Raw genomic sequence first — 18781 nt, forward strand, 5'->3', positions numbered from 1 at the left:
CTGTACGGTCACGAGCATTAATATGTATACACTTTGGTACTATGTCACACTAACTTTTTTGACAAATTGAACTGTAAAGTCTCACTAAATGTTAAATATGTTAGTGCGACAGAGTCCTAAAGTGGGTACATTATATTGCTCATGACTGTACCATCTTTGTTCTTGCCAAACTTCATGATTATAGGTCTATGAGAATTGCCTCATAGGGTTTGATGTTCCTGCAAAATGTGAGAAAATATCTTTGGATTGCGTTGATTTAGATCCTAGACGAACGCCCTGAGTCAAGGTTCGCGCCCAACTGGGCAACTTCAGGTCTGTTGTCTTAAATTTTGTACCGGGTGAGAGCCCTCAGCGCTCCCCATTTGTCCGGCCAAGTAGCAAATGGCATCTGCGGCAAATCTACAATAAGATACGTCAAAAAATAACGTTGATTTAGAAGCTTGATTAAGGGTATTGACATACAGAGACACACAGACGGACGGGCAACAAAGTGATCCTTTAAGGTTTCGGTTTTCAGTTTGAGGTTCGGAATTCTAAAAAGGTTCTTGGCAACAAGATTCGTTACGTCTAAATTTAGTTGACCACAAAATGAAGCAAAATGTTTGATGATTGATTGTACGCAATAAGCGAGATGAGATATTAAAAAAGTAAAGCGGGATTTTTTGATAAATACTGACCACCTTGGTTGCGGAATGTTGCGGAATGATTATTACGACTGAACATAAACAAATGCAGATAACACGCGAAATAACTCTGCGTATAGCAATAAACTACTATATTTTACGTGACTTATTGTAGATTTGCCGCAAATGGCATTAACTACTTGGCCGGACAAATGGGGAGCGTTGAAGGCTCTCACCCGGTACAACGTTTAAGACAACAGCCTGAGGGTGCCCAGTTGGGCGCGAACCTCGGCTCAGGGCGTCGTCTGAGAGGAAGAATATTTGAAAGAATTAATCGACCCTAGTGGGTCTATAGCGATAAGCGCTGAATGAGGGAAATCGTCGACCACGCCGGCGGGGTCGGTATCGGGGTCCTGAAGTGTTTGGTGTCGCGAGCTGATTGGCTGCCTCTATGGCTAGGGTAATCGGGTCGTCGGTTACTCTAGACATAGAGGCAGCCAACTACTATACTCCTACTATATATATAGTAATCTCTCCTAAGGTCAGGGAAAGAGATAAAATCATTTAAAATAGGATAGGGCAGATAAGCGCGACGAATGCGAGACTTTACCCGCAGCTCTGGAGTGTGGCACCATGGTGGCGATACGGACATCGAAGGATTTTACTCGATGCCAGGCCGACGTAAGCCTCTCGCTGCCCCCATGCGATAGGTATTTCCCCTCGTAAAAAAAGGTAAGCCTATACCTATGTTTACTTGAAACTAGAAATATTTAACAACTGACGTCATAGACGTAATCCTGCTCGAATCAAAGGTGTTCAACTCGAGTACATTGACCTCAAGTCAAAAACATTGCGCTAGGTCAATATTTTTAGTACTTGAGCGTCAAATCACTTGAGCGCTAAACGGTGACATATTGCAATTCACTGCGCTACATAGACAGGCAGTACAGAGTTTGATGCCCGTCATAAACTAGATTTTTTATTTTTTATATTGGCCAAGTATGTTGGCTGAACTATGCCTGATGGTAAACATAGAGAAGCCCTAACTGTAGTATCAAAAATAAACTAGATAATGTTGTACATTATACCTCTAAATAGGAATTTAAGGCCCTTCCCGGTCTATTGGAAGAGATTTCTACTAGAAAAAAAATAATGGGGAGGTTAAAAAGGCCATATTATATGAGTCATGTCAGGGTCCTTTGGCGGCTCAATAGTAACCCTGACACCTGGGTTGATGAAGTTGGCAATCCACCTCACAACCCACACGATAGAAGAAGAAAGTTCAATCACCACACGGTCAAGGGTTATGAACACCTGCGAATTCAATCACCACACTGTCATACGAGGTGGTCGGACGCAATAAATCTTTCTAAGGAAAAAACAAATCACCCACTTAGCACTTTATACATTGGTAAAACTATAACTGATCTAGTTGCTACCCGGAACTGGCATGTACGTAACTTCCAATAGCTTTAAATTCCATTGCCTGTTCACAAATGCGATGTTGGTAAAGCTTGTGAGTAAAAGGTAGATATGGATGTGCCGTTGTGCGTTTTTGTTGCGGATTGGACTGGCGGTGTAAGGTGCGGGTCACTAACGGGTCTCATGTAAAAAAACGCATCTCACGACTCCTGAGTGATTGGGTGGCTGGGAAAAAATGCGGCCGCGGCCGAGACGGTCACCGAATTTTGGGTTCCGTACTCGAAATTTTGCCATCGAGCAACTGCGGGATCTATACGCGATGCCAGTTATATCTAAAGCTTTGACACACACACACCCAGGACACTTCATACAAACAACCTCGTTTTACACATACAGCACACATTGACGTTATCACACGCCCGCATCTGTGTGTGTGACGTCTGACGCCATACGATTGAAGACTAAGTTATGTTCGAGAGGGGGTGAGGTAAACCTAGCTCAGACGCTGGGGAGCAGAGAGTTGCCAATAGACTATAGACTATGCTAATAGACGCAGCGAATGCTATGTAGATAAACAACGTACGGCTATTGGTCGAAGCCCTCGATACAATTACCGTCGCGGACGAGCGGTTGCCGTGGCGCGAGTACAAAGTCATGGTTCTCTTTTTGAGTACGAAACAGGCAAATATTTTTTATCATTCAATATAGGTTCGCATTTGACCGCAACTCACCTATTGGTTAGTGCTGATGTGACCTAAGTTGAAACACGCCAGCAAATGGTTTTTCACCCTAGCATAGAAATGTCCAAGATTAATTTCTCTAGCTTCATCCCGTTTTCCACAGGGTCCGCTTACCTAACCTGAAGATTCGACAGGTCCGGGTTTTTACAGAAGCGACTGCCTGTCTGACCTTCCAACCTGCGAAGGGAAAACCAGCCCAATATAGGTTAGGTCACATAGCTTTGAAAATACATTTCTCGGGAATCTGGGTTTCCCTAAGATGTTTTTTTTCACCGCTGAACACGCGATAATCATTAATGATCCAAACATAAATTCGAAAACAAATTCGACAATCACTGGTTTAGGCCCGTGCTGTATTCGAACCTGCGACCTCGAAGTGAGAGGCAAGCGTTCTACCAACTGAGCTGCTACGGTTCCCACTGAAATATCCAACAGTATGTTTTGGAAACAGACTGCGGCTCTGCCAGTTCTTCGTTATTCACATTAAAAAAGAGGATGCTTCCTCTTTTTCGCGTGTTGTTTGTATACCTTACAACAAAAGGATGAACATTTACACCTACATAGATACTTAGGAACATAGACCCGGTTAAAGGCAATAGGCATATCACCCCCCTATTACATGGAACTCAAACATAGCTGGCCAAGAGTGGGTGTGTATACTATACTTATCTGCCTACCTCTTCGGGGATACAGACATGATGCTGTTATATTATGCTAAGCCGGGAGTTCGATTTGGAAGGCAAGCCAACTAGGCATTACACCACAATTTTCAATTCTCAATTATTTATTGCATTCCACTTAGTACAATGGGGTGTTACATAGGCAAAGAATCTATAACATGGACCCTGTAGGACACAGCAACGTTGAAGGGAAGAGTGGAAGTGTGTTACCATTTAAAAATCCATCTGCAGTATACATAAACAGCCTATATACGTCTCACTGCTGGGCACAGGCCTCCCCTCAATCAACCGGATGGGTATGGAGCATACTCCAACACGCTGCTCCAATGCGGGTTGGTGGAGGTGTTTTTACGGCTAATAGCCGGGATCAACGGTTTAACGTGCCCTCCGAAGCACGGAATCATCTTACTTTTACGGACAATCGGGTGATTCAAGCCTGAAAAGTCCTTACCAAACAAAGGACAGTCTCACGTCTACAGTATAATTACGTACATTTATTTTAGTTTTTTTAGAAATAAATTAGTTTTAGTTGAGGACCCTGCCGCTTATAACTTAGATCAACTTGATTTGAATTAAAATCATTGGACAAATGTTCAATTCCAACAAAAGCCACGTACCAAGTCAGCCAGTAACCCCAGCTGTGGGACCCCAATCCGTGGGTTTGGGCAAAAACCGTGGCGTTTCTCAGAAGCGTTCGTGATTGAATCTTCTGACCGACAGATACACTGATAGATGTATACATTAATCGCCTTTTTTACTTTTATAGATGGGTATATTAGTTTTTATTGGTTTACAAGCAACGTACCGGAGTGACCAGTCAATATTTTAAGCTTCTTTTTTTTCGTTGTAATGTCAATCAGACGTGATCTGCATCGTGATTAATTAATGGATAATTAGATCAGAAAATATACAGTGTTAGTTATATCTATTTATTTATTCCGTGTTATGTTTTATATTTGTTACTGTGGTCTCCCTATATACCGGGTGTTAGTGACATCGTAACGAAAACTTTGAGTTATTATCAAGTGGAATTTTCGATCGCAAAAGTATAGAATTGAAAATAATAAAAAAAAAACACGAATTTATCGACGGAAAATTCCACTTGATATCAAATTATCAACTCAGAATCATGGCCTGAATCATCCACCTTAGTATTCGTTGCGATGTCACTAACACCCTGTATAAACGTTTCCTTCTTTCTAATTCCTTTATTTTTCACACGGCTGCGGCGAAGCAAAAATGAGGGTTATGTGTTTGACCGCTGTGTATGTGTGTATGCACGTCTGTTCCAACTTAACTTCTAAACTATCCGTCAGAATTTAACAAATAATGTGTCACTAGAACCGTGTTGATTGTCCGGTAGTTATAGGCTATGTGACGTCATGATAAATTGACTGTGGCGCCCTCTAGAGGACAATCACTATTCTCTTTGAGGGACCTCCGGATCGTGAGCCCAACGCTCAACCACTGGACCACGACGGCCGTTAAAAGAGAAGAATGAACATATGAATGAGTCTTCAAAAACGAGACTACTTAGTAAAATGTAATAGCATTGGTTGTAGATACATAATATATCTATCCATCTAAATCCGATAGACACACCGAAGTAATGCCAACATTCTAACACGATATTTAGCGCGATTTGGTCTGTCATGAATACATCAAAGTCGATTAGTATAGAAATGGTCATAAAAAAAGTAAATCGTTCGAAATCGAGTGATTACTTGCTTAACTGTCGGTGAATAATCAAACAGCTAATAGTAAACTTGTTAACTTGAAAACTTGGTGGAATTACCTAAGAGAAATTGTAGTTTGTGCTCTTTTTCATTTTGTGTGGTACGCATTGCAGTGTAACCAAACGCAACTTATAGTAAAACCAAAACGCTATAGCGGGGGGAAGGCTATCCTTTTTTTTTTGACGTGACTTATTGTAGATTTGCCGCAGATGGCATTAACTACTTGGCGCGACAAATGGGGAGCGCTGAAGGCTCTCACCCGGTACAACGTTTAAGACAACAGGCCTGAGGGTGCCCAGTTGGGCGCGAACCTCGGCTCAGGGCGTCGTCTGAGAGGAAAAATATTTGAAAGAATTAGTCGACCCCAGTGGGTCGATAGCGATAAGCGCTGAATGAGGGAAAAGAAGGCTATCCATGTTGTGACAACTGATTGTTATATTAAAATAAACCCAGTGCTAATTTCATATCACTGTTTACTTATTAACAAATCCTAATACAATATCAGAATATACTACAGTATATAAGACGTATATAAGATGTTTATGTTTATTATTATTACTTTATTCAAAGAGCTTGTTGTTAGGTGAACTTGAGACAAAGTTCCTGACTAAACGCAATTAACAAGCTTTCACAAATTGAAAGTTCTAATTCTGTAGAAATTCTTTTATATTTTATTTTATATCTAAGGTGTTAGTGACATCGTAACGAATACTGAGAGGGATGATTCAGACCATGATTCTGAGTTAATATCAAGTAGAATTTTATATATAATTAATATATAATATTTATTTATATGTAATACATATTTATATATTCTTTCTATTCTCAACACAAATACTCTCTAAAAATACAGATAATACCGGATGACTATCCTGACTATGCCCTGTTATATTTTATTACAAGTATAGATTACAATATATCCTTACATAAGTTAGAGTTAAAGGGACCATTTTTATTCATAACAGCGGAAGAGAGGAAGCCGAACGCATCATCTAAATTCGATTACGAAGGCTATAATCAAAGTATCTTATCCACTCGAATTAAGTAGTTGTTACAAAAAAGGGTACAGAACCCTTGTTATTTCCATAACAATTTGAATGAAACTTTGATACAGAACGAAGGGATATCCGGTTTTTTAACGATCGCGATCCCACGCCCACGCATAGATTTTTTTTAAACCGTATTCAGTTTTATATCATGACAATTGCTATGCTGTGACAAAATGGGACACTTGTAAACCTCTTTTTCGGGGCGGGATCGGATATACGACTTATCAAATTAATTCTTCCTCGTCTAAAAAATCGGCGCAGGTAAAGTTTCAAAGTTTACCTGAACTTGCACAATGAGCCAAAATTGAGGTAAGAATTAAAACGCTATGGCTCCTTTCTTCTGAACCTTTTACTTTGTCCAGATAGAACCGGATGGGATTGCTAAATCAATTGTGTCCGGTTATTTATCTAATGCCGTTTGTCAAAACATACAAATCAAATTCGACACTGGCCACACGAGCCACGACACTTCCTTCCGCCCAAAAAACGTTCCAGGAAAACGATTATCTCCGTAAGTAGCCACATGTTAAAGACCCATTGTGCCGGTTTTTGTCAAACAAAAATATTAGGTGTGAAATCGCATAAATCCTTCTTTACAGCCCATAAAGAATGTAAACTCACACACCGCTAAGCATATTTGAAAAGAAAGTTGCTGTCAATTTGAAAGTAATAAAAGTCACGGAATGAGTTATCTTAAGTATCGGAACGCATAAGTCGGTGGATCTAAAATGCATACAAACTGGTTTTGATAACGCGGCGCAAGCGCATGCCTACAGTGGCCTTTCCGAACTTTCACACGGCGAGCACATGTATAGTGTACATCTTGTTCAACGGATGTCGTCGCAATTACAGACTCGATTATTATTGCACGGTATTGTACGGCCAAATTACAGCATCTCGGCTTCCCATCCGGTCGCGCATACGCTACCAATCTCACCCTTGTTGCTTCTTCCATTCGTATCACTTCTCAAAAACCTGTCTTGAAACGTAATCCGGCGGTGTAAGATAGTCGGTCTGTGTGTATGGGATGTAAAGAATCTGGCGGGCAATATTAGTTGTGAGGCTAATAAAGGATGGACGTTGCAGGTGAATGACAACGCGACAATGCTGAGCACACCTGCGGCGTCGCGAAAAGGCGATCGGTACGTTACCCATGATTTATAGAGTTGAATAAATGCGCCGATATGCACCGGAGAAAATCGCCTTTCTACAACAAAAGCTGAAACTAGTCGTGCAGAGCACCCGACTGTGAGCGAGATTTGTCTCTGAATGCACACGAATTCATACAATGTTTATGAATTATGTGACATGAATGGGCTTTTGAACACAATTTTGAGTTTCGCAGAACGTAGGAAAAAATTTGCACAAAGTTATTGTAAGATTTTGCATCTGGATGGAGTTGCGGCGACATGACATAAAATCGTCGTATTGTTCTGTTGTCATTGTTCGAAATTATGTCTGTCTGTTTTGTTACTAGAAATAGAATTTGCATGTTTTGTAACGAAGTCCGCTGGTATTATGTAACTACACGATTGTGAGCCTGCACTTTATTGCACTGATAATGTGTTATGAGTTCGATAATGTTCAAGGTCGCGTATCTTTCCTGTTTCTTAGTATCGGAGTATAATACAAGTACCTAAATGAATCTATATTGTGTTTATATTCTAACCGCCTTACCGATACAAAACAATCAGTGACCGTACACACGTTCAATCAATTTTCAAACGAATTATTTGATAATAGACTACCTACTCGACAACCTAGTCAAATGAGATACTTTTTACGAAACGTCAAAACGAAAGTTTTCTATGGAGTTTGTATGGAAATACTGTTCGGTGACGTCATCAATAAAAGTATTCAAACGTACTCATTGTTATTTAATTCGTAAATAAAATTCGAAAACAAGTCGGAAAGTAAAACGAGATTGATTTTTGATCATCTTAGACTGGCTTCTATTTCTAGATTAGCATTTTATATAATTTATCTTTGACCCAATCAAATAGTAAGAAAGAAAGAAAGAAAGAAAGTATTTATTATTAGAGGACACCACAGTAACAATACAAACACAGTAGGGGAAAAAAATATTACACAAAATCACAATTATTAACAAAAACGTAAAAGAAACAGAAAAATAATAATAAAATACAAAATATTGGTCGTAACAGTCATGTGGCGGTGGTGGACGTCCTCAATAAATGGACCTCGCTCAGCATAAGCCGCGGCGTGAGCCACGACGCTGGTATTCTGAGGGCCCCAGACGAGTGAGGCATGGACATCGTGTTCCATACTTATTTATTAATTTTTGTTACATAAGTTCGTACATAAATAACATAAAAAAAATAAAAATAATACTTAAATATATTACAAGTGTTCATAAACAAATATACATAGGTACTTAATTATAATTATTTTTGAAGTGTCCATAAGTAGGTGGGTTAGGTATTGGATTCAATTTTGCTTAGGCATAAAATACTTAAACACACGTTGACCGCTTGATTTTTTATTGGTAAGGTGGTTTAGCTATTATTATTTATATTAAAAGACGAAATATATAACCTAAAATGATTTAGTCCACTTCAATACGATGCCATTATATGTGTATTGATCATTTGTAAGCGTCCGTCCATCTTAGGAATACATATCAATATTTCCTGGAAGCTCAGCTGTTCAGCTTTGCTCTGCTCCCCTCATACCTCATACGTGTGTTTACGTTCAAGTATGATGGGCCCAGGGGTCACTGACCTAGGACGCGTCATGGCGTCATGTCGGTTGACATTTCCCAGCGGATTGTCCGCATATGGAAGTAGGCATGAAATGCAAGTCTGCATATGCATGCATGAGTCACTGTGACCCGATTCGCACGGGTAACGTGGGGATATATGTCGCGGGATAAACGGTCAACGCACTTTGCTTTTATAATAGTTTGTTTGGTGTTTTAGTAAATCGGGGTTGCGTATAAATTGTTTCCAGAGATAGCCAACATATTCTTTCAATTTAAATCATTCTACTTTGTTTATATAAATTTTTGGTTTTGTTTATATAAAACGAGCCGTGGTAGTCCAGTTGATAGAACACTTGTCTCTCACTTTAAGGTCGCAGGTTCGAATCTAGCATACCTAAGCCTAAACCAAGAATTTGTTTTCAAATTCATGTTTGGATCATAAATCATTATCACGTGCTCAGCGGTGACGGAAAACATCGTGAGGAAACTCACATTCCCGAGAAATGCATTTGCTTTAATATGTTCATAATTTGATTCTTGTTCTATCGTGTGGATTGTGAGGTGGATTACCAACCCTGGTGTCAGGTTTTTCCTGAGCCGACTCATGTAACGACTACGTGCTTACATTAGTAAGTAATAACCGGGACCAACGGCTTAACGTGCCTTCCGAAGCACGGATCATCTTACTTTCGGGCAATCAGGTGATCAGCCTGTAATGTCCTAACAAAACTAGGGATTACAAAGTGATTTTTGTAATTTGTCCCCACCGGGATTCGAACCCGGGACCTCCGGATCGTGAGCACAACGCCCAACTAATGGACCACGGAGGCCGTTAATAATTATAACATAATTTGATTAAGATATAGACTTGATATATTTGGTCAGGATTATCCAACCATTCCATGCATTCGCCTGATCTTCTTTTATTTTACCTCTCTCTCATGTATGAACATACTAAATCTAGATTCTAGTAATACCTAAATTATATGCAAAGCAAAGTAATTCCCACATTTTTACATTATTAAACGAATCGTCTGCCGATACTTAAAAAATAATCAAAAACCTTCCAACCTTTTTCTTCCAGTTTTTTCTTCCCTAAGAACCCGTCTTAACGTTTTTGCCTAACTATACCAAATACCGTTTTTAGGAGCTTAGGAAAACCATAGAGTCACCTGATATACAGTTTACTGTATTTTATACAAGTAATGAAATGATATACCTAACATTTAGCTGTTTTTGAAACAGGATTAGGGTGGTTGCCTGGAAGAAATTACACTATAGCAATAAGACCGCCCAAATTGCACTGTATTCATGTGTTATGTCTCATTGTTGAAATTTAGTTCTGTGTAATAAAGTATATTTGATTTGATTTAAATTTAAGACCCTCGTGCAATAAGCAGCTAGTCTAGTTATGTCTAGAACTTGAATTGATTGCCTAGTGGGCACTGGGACACTGAAGACAGTCAAATACCTACTTTCATTCTAGGAGTGGTATTAATAAACTAATCTTAGCTTTGAGACTGCCCTCAAAATCATGTCAATGTGACAATGTGTTCTCATATAAAAACAGGGACTTGAGCATGATCTTGAGGGCAGTCCCAGCTGAGATTAGTTTATTACGCCTTAGATCTGGTTGCCGTGTCATTGTCTGGCTGCTTAGTGACTAGAAGGCTTTAAGCATAAAAAAGTAGCATTATTTTGGGAAGACTGAGACGAATAATCACGAAGCTGGGTATTGTTAATGAATTGCGGCCCTGCTCAACCCAATAGGGATTATAGGAATGATTTTATATAAGTATGTACGTAGTATACCTGATACCAGGGTTGCTTGTGGTAAAGTCTTTAATTTCATGACCTTTACGCCTTTTAACTGCTGAGATTGGTCATCCTTGTCACAATTCACACGACGAAAGAAGATGTATATAAGTAGTCTCTTAACTCAATTTTGTTTTTTTTTTTTTATGAATAAGAGTCGGAATTCCGGCAGGTTAGCAACTCTAGCGGGACGGGTTCCCGGGCAGGTCGCACCACTGTCGACGGGCAAACACCGTTACTTATTTCTTTTTTCTTTTTCCGCCATTAGGCCGCGTGGCCGCGCCTGTGACGACATATCCCAAATAAATTAAAAAGTCGTCAAAATAGAAACGTATTTTTTGCTTGGGTTAAGGAATCCTATAACCCTACAAATAACGATCACAGTGCAGTAATAACAAGCTCGATTTTTGTATGTATCCTACGTCATCATTGACGAATGTTTGAAAGATGTACGTAATATCGCTCTAATGACTAGGTTAAGTGACAGTTGCAGCAAATTTTGAGCCTCGTGTTATTCTGGTTAATAACTTTAGAAGGGATGTTTCTTAAAGCGATAGATTAATGTTATACACTTACAAACATTCAACGCAAATTTTAAGATCATTGGAATATATGTTTAACCTGTATTGGGCTGGTTTTTCCTTCGCGGGTTGGAAGGTCAAACAGGCAGTCGCTTCTGTAAAAACCGGACCTGTCAAATCTTCAGGTTAGGTAAGACCTTGTAAAAAAACGGCATAATGCTAGGGATATGATGATTGCAATATATGGGTAAATATCATCACGCCTCATGTATCCCAACGGGAAGACAGAGGTGTATATCCTCCCACTCCATGCCAGCTATGTTTAATTTCTTCTTCTTATATTGGATTGTAAGGTGGATCACCAACCTCATCAAACCTGGTTTCAGGATTATTATTAACTACGTACTTACGCGAGTAAGTAGTAACCGAGACCAGCGGCTTAACGTCCCTTCCGAAGCACCATCTTACTTTCGGACAATCAGGTGATCAGCTTGTAATGTCCTAACCAAACCAGGGATCACAAGGTGATTTTGGTGATTTGTTCCCACAGGGATTCGAACCCGGAACCTACAGATCGTGAGCTCAATGCTCTCCACTAAACCACAATTTTCCGTAGTCGGGTTTTATATTAAACTTTTATTTTAAGTCCCATATACAGACAATTAGTATTATACCTACATTGTTTGAGGGAGTCTCATATCCCTGATAATAACGCAGTAAGAACATGGTATTATGTGTTTTAATAAGTATTCCAGCCTTATTCCAGTATTTAGCTCTAGATTGCCGAAATCACTGGCTCAAGACAGGAAGTGTAAATAGTGAAAGTACCGTCAAAACCGGTCCCATGACATTTGGTTCGGTGCACCGAACAATGTTACTCAAGACAACTTTCTTGTATGATTCATAATCATAATTATTCAGTTTTTTTTATAAGCACTCTATATAAGCACTTAGCAAAATTTTGTTACCTATACAAATAATTATAATAAAAAAAATATACACTCCCACGCATAAATCCTTTCACTTTGCATTTCAATGAAACTTTAACACAACATACCAACAGAACATAATAACGGGTTCTTACCGCGTTTGAATCAGGGATATGAGACTCCCTAAAAGCCCTATCTCTGCTTTAAACGCGGTAAGAACCCGTTATTATGTGTTTTAATTATGATAATAACCGCGTAAACTTAAAAAAATGTATACCAACAGAAACTCACGCCTGTAATATTTAGGAGTGGCCAGAGCCACAAGTAATCAGAAGATGGTTACCTCTTAATTATCACTATTCAGAAGAAAGATAAGATAAATAATTTCATATTTCATACTTTTTAGAGAATGAGAGAGAAACAAATTGAAGGCGAGGCGAACGTTGTGTTTTATGAGGAATTTAACGAATTGACCTTTGATAGACAAGAATGGAGTATGCTACACCGACAAGAACAAAAGAAGCCTATATACGTCCCATTGCTGGGCACAAGCCTCCCCTCTATCAATTGGAAGGAGTATGGAGCATACTCCACGCTGCTCCACTGCGGGTTGGTGGAGGCATTTCAGATAGTAGCCCGGGACCAACGGCTTAACGCGCCTTCCGAAGCACGGAATCACCTTCCTTTTTCGGACAACCAGGTGATTCATCCTGCAATGTCCTAGCCACAGTCTCACAAAGTGATTTTCGACCGAAAGTGATTTTTGTCCCCATCGGGAATCGAACCCGGACCTACAGATCGTGAGCCCAATGCTCTCCAATAAACCACAATTTTCCGTAGTCGGGTTTTATATTAAACTTTTATTTTTATTATTCCTAATAATAAGTAATAAGAAGTTTATTATTCCTAATAATAAGTAATAAGAAGTATATAATCTAGTAAGAACCGGATTTCCAGACACAATAATTAAACAATGGGGTTTGGATTTTAAAACGCATCTGGTGCTTAGGAGGAAGAGAGAAGTCCTTAGTACACGCTGAATTGCCAGCACTAGGTACCTCCTAACAAAGTATAACTCAGTTAATAGCGTTTTTAAAACCATATTTGGATCTGTTTCACCCCAGAACGGAAATGAGTCATACCATCGGGTTTGTTTCCGCGACAAGAAATGACGTCACTACCAAACTTCCCCAAAAAGCTTTACAGATATCCTTGGCATGTGTGAGGTCCCAGTGTGATCCAATAATAAGATAGGCTATGGCATTGTAATGACTCATGCGCTCAATTCCAATACACATTACAATAGGGTAGTGTCCGACTAGTCAAATCAGTTACATTTTACTAAACGTCAAAACACGAATTTGTATGTAAAAGCAACTTGTGACGTCATAGAAAAACGTGACAAAATATCGCACTTATTATAACATTTCTGATGATTAGAATTCATAAATAAGTTAAATACAAAAAAGAAAACGTTTTTGTCACCTTTACATCTGTCTTTATTTAGTAATCAGAATTTCATAATTTATCTTTGACCTAGGAAACTACTCAATTCTTTATTTATTTATTTAACTATTTATTGTACAAAGAAACAAAGACATAAATACAAGTTGATTACACACAAAACAGATAAACGGTTCAACTCCCATTCGGGTATTAAGTACAAGAATATCTTCCAATCGTGCTTTCTAGGGAGTATGTCCGACTAATAACTTAGTTTATCGCGTTTTTTCCATCCCTTAAAGGAGTGATTTTCCGCAAAAACTGTCTTATGTTCTTTCTTACGTCTCAAACTAACTCCATACGAAATTTCATCTAAATCGTTCTGCGGGTGAAGGTAGCAGAGACTATTTAATTTACAATATTAGTGTGGATTTCACAGCAATCAAAAACCATAAGGAAAGACCAGGGATGTTAAAATGGCCACATCGAAGCAATTCGTCTAAGAAAGCAATATTGCTATTTGTTATTTTTTTTGCATTGCGCACTTACTTATACGCACAAATGTCTAATTGCAATTTTGCTTTCTTAAATGAATTGCTTCGATCTGTCCATTTTAACCCCCCAGTTTTCAGTGGACGTCTGAGGCCTATCGCAATGCTGATTTCCAGATGAACATTGTTCTTTTTTACAAAATAATTTATTTTTAAAATAAAAAAAAAAGATTCATGTACCACAATGGGATTGTATTTTGTAGCATAAAGGGATAACCTGCGGTTTGACATTTACTTTAAACGTATTACGAATAATCAAAGGATGTTCTTTTATCCATCATAACCATTATTATGGCCTGTAAAACTATAGTAAATTAAGCACTAAAAAGTAATTGGTCATTTTTAGGGTTCCGTGCCCAGAGAACAAAAAAACAGGACCCTATTACTAAGACACCGCTGTCCATCCGTCCGTCCGTCTGTCACCAGGCTGAATCTTATGAACCGTGATAGTCGCATAGTTGAAATTTTCACAGATTATATATTTCTGTTGCTGCTATAACAAAAAATACTAAAAAACAGAATTGACAGAATATATAGTTATATATTCACTTTAAAATAAATAATTGAATAAATATTTCGGGGGTACGGAACCCATCGTGCGCGAGTCCGATTCGCACTTCACCTGTTTTTATTATGATAAGGCGAGTCGGAGCATGCACATATGAACAAAAACTCCAGAGGTTAAGTGCAAATAATTATTAATAAAATGTCAAAATAACTTAATTAAATGCTGATGAAAAGGTTGCCAATATTACGTATTTTGAAATGTTGCTTAACCTCGGCTTAAACGAGAATTATTTTGGGAAAAATCTGTAACCTAAAGAGAACCAGATTATTTACGGTTTTTTTTATAGGTTCGTGGCGAAATAAGACAATTGTGATATTATTAAGTGTTCACTTACATTTCATCATGAAACGTAACTTGAACAAACGCTTGCCTCATATGGTGATGAAGGACTTCATTTAACTCAAAAAATATTCCCATAAATAACATAAGCTCACGACATACATCCCAATGGGGTAGTCAGTGATGTCCATCGCAATATAAATTAAGTACCCACACCTCGCCGAGCTTTCTGTTAGACCAACGTAAAAGGTAGTGAGCCGTATCGCCGTCTATAATGGCCGAGCCAACTGTGTTAGTGAAAACTGTACTTAAGATAAAATAATTAATCGTTAGTGCAAGTCCGGTAATAAAAAATACCTACATTTGATAACGAGATTTATGTACCAAAAAACTTTTTAATTACTTAGTTATGTACATTGAAACGAGGGCGAATATTAAACTTTGCTAATTTGCTGAGATAACCCCAGGCACTTGATATTTTTCCGTGAGTTTAGGTATTACAGTCTTCATAATGACGAGATATGAACACTGACCCGGAAAATTTCGAATGCTATATCCACTGGGTAACAGCGTGATAACAGAATAACCTTCTGTCTTATCTGTTGAAGTAGTCCATTAAAATAAAATCACGAAGGACATTTTTTTTTACCTTTGATGGGTTTGGTCTTGTCCCCAGACTTGCCCGAAGACACTGTCGAGGCCTAAGATGGAGCGAGCTCGCCCAGAAGGTGCCTGTTCACTCTGGCCTTGAAAGTACCCGGGTTAAATGCATTCGGAAATACAGAAGACGGCAGAGAATTCCACTTTTTAGTGTAAACTGTCACTGTGTTCTTATGTGTACACTTCCCTCATTCAGCGCTTATCGCTATCGACCCACTAGGGTCGATTAATTCTTTCAAATATTTTTCCTCTCAGACGACGCCCTGAGCCGAGGTTCGCGCCTAACTGGGCACCCTCAGGCCTGTTGTCTTAAACGTTGTACCGGGTGAGAGCCTTCAGCGCTCCCCATTTGTCCGGCCAAGTAGTAAATGCAATCTGCGGCAAATCTACAATAAGTCACGTCAAAAAAAAAAACTTATGTGTACATGTCATGCTTTTCATACGGGGAGTTATAAATTTATCTTATGTTCAATTTTCGCTAAGAGTCGACTCGACCATTATAGACGCTGTTACAGTCCACCTATCATGTTAAGCTAACAGAAACCTTAGTGAGGGGTACTCATGTACCTCTGACTAGCCCAATACGAAATGTAGTCGTAAGCATATCGTGGCTGATGTCGCGAATTGCCAAACTGATTTGCACCTTTTACAATTGTCAATAAGACACAAATCACTTTAGTCAAAAATTACAGGTACGTCAGCGAAGTTAGTCACGATATGTTATGGTATGTAATACATTTAGCTGCTTATCGTCCACATTTATTTAAATAAATACTCGATTAATGGTGCGATTCCAAAGCACACGACACGGCGTACCTCGTAATAGCACTTTAAGTAATACATCCTCTCCAACATGATGATCTGTACTGTATATACGATAGCACCGATTGGCTAGTAATAGGTACTGATTCAATACAAAATGTAAGTGCAAATTGTGTTCAGTCCCCGCGGCACAGCAATTGCGCCGCGACGCGAATTATAACCAGGGTTTCGACCAATAGCCGCACGACGTTTATTTGCATAGATAGAATTCGCTGCGTCTATTTGCCGAAGCCCTCGATATATTTAGCGCCGCGCGCTTGCTGTGCCTCGGAAGCTAGTGACTTACGGCACACCACATTAGGAATTATTAGCGTGACTTATATAGATACTGTTATGTTGTTCCTTATCGATAACGATAACCCTAAAATTAAAAAAAAACGTCGAACGTCACTGACAATCGACAGTCCCACACTATCCTAACACTTCCTTCCATATTTCATTGACAAATGCGTCGGCAAGCTATCATAGAGACCCGGTTATCTAAGGGCGCCCTTCGCGGAAGAGTCGGGTTATCACACTGTCGACATTACATTGATAACACGATTGGATTGGGAACTGTATGGAACGGGTCACGGACGCTTGGTTTGGTAGCGATGACGCTGGTGTCACGTGTGCGCAATGTGGCAAATTAATTTAGGTTAAGATTCCTTTTTATTTGAACAAATTAAAAAGAAGGCAAATATTGAAAGTCACTGAGGACAGAAGAGGCAAGATAATCGGACACTTAATAAGACGACGAATATATTTAAAAAATCATAGAAGGGAAGCTACAAGGAAAGAGAGAGGAATACCAAGAAGAGCTTAGATGGAACAGATTAAAGAGAATGTGCACGTCGTGCTTTATAAGGAAGTCAAATAATTGGCCGCCTTTGGTAGAAAATAATGGAGAATGCTACACAGACAAGAGCGTGGCTCTTAAATTAATGATAATGATTCTATACATACATAAACTCAACGCCTCAACCAACCTCTGCTGGTCTGACAGAAAGCTCGGTGACTTAGTTCATCTTGCGAATTGGCTTTTGATAGAAAAGAGTGGAGAATGCTACACTAACACACGCTCTTGTCGGTTTTACATTAATGATGATGATTGAATGAATGAAAATCACATTCACAGTCCTTGGTGGAGTGGGTAGACACAGGAAGAAGACAACTTTTATGATAGCAGAAATACCACTCTAGTGTTGTGGGTGTCTATGGGCGACGGTGATTGCTTACCATCAGGCCATCCGCCTGTTCGTCTGCCTACCTTAAAGTCGTGACCGAATGTTCTTTTAAAAACCAAAACCCATTGTTTAACTATTGTGTCTGGAACTCTCGGCGTTAGGAGGATATTATAAGGTACAATCGGCGGTCTTATTATTAAACATCGATTTCTTCCGAGAGCAACTGTATAAGGAAAGAGGTATATTAGATATGCCTTATCATTTAAATGAGGATAAAAAAAAACTAGAAGCTCAAATGTCGGCAGCACTGTTGAATGTTTCTAAATTTTGACAGTTCTGCATACTGTCCAGCTAAAATTGGTGATAAATTGCTATAAAATGTGGAGTAACGTGGAGTGTATTACCCCGATACCGACCCCGCCGGCGTGGTCGACGATTTCCCTCATTCAGCGCTTATCGCTATCGACCCACTGGGGTCGATTAATTCTTTCAAATATTTTTCCTCTCAGACGACGCCCTGAGCCGAGGTTCGCGCCCAACTGGGCACCCTCAGGCCTGTTGTCTTAAACGTTGTACCGGGTGAGAGCCTTCAGCGCTCCCCATTTGTCCGGCCAAGTAGTTAATGCCACCTGCGGCAAATCTACAATAAGTCACGTCAAAAAAAAAAAAAGGGAGTGTATCCCGTCTGAAGTATGAGTTACGAAAAAGAAAAGCAGCCAGTTGGAAAAATACAGTTTTTTTTTAAATAAGTTTTTCCAAGTTTTCTTCTTTTTGCAGTTAAACGCTGCGCAAAGGGTTATAGTGTAAAAATATAACCAAAACAATATGTTTGTTTACTCAAAGAGTATGGGAAACTGTCAAAATGTAAGAACACTCAACAGTAGCGACACCTGATGGGAGAAATAGATAGTGTTTATCCTCATTCACCATATTATAATTATAACAACACTACAAGAAAACACTTAAAACAAAGAGGTAAAATCAATACAACATGGCGGTGAAGTAAAAAGGCGCCAAGATGTTGCAAATCAATTAAGTGACATTCCCATTCGGCG

At 39.1% G+C, this 18781-nt stretch overlaps 1 protein-coding gene across 1 annotated transcript in view; it reads right to left on the reverse strand.

The window, feature by feature from the left end:
* The window catches only part of LOC126372802 (mitochondrial cardiolipin hydrolase-like), a 207539-nt gene that overhangs the window by 29512 nt on the left and 159246 nt on the right, over positions 1-18781 (reverse strand). The gene's annotated exons all lie outside the window — the stretch shown is intronic.

The sequence above is a fragment of the Pectinophora gossypiella genome, chromosome 14, assembly GCF_024362695.1.
Source record: "Pectinophora gossypiella chromosome 14, ilPecGoss1.1, whole genome shotgun sequence".
NCBI classification, from domain to species: domain Eukaryota; kingdom Metazoa; phylum Arthropoda; class Insecta; order Lepidoptera; family Gelechiidae; genus Pectinophora; species Pectinophora gossypiella.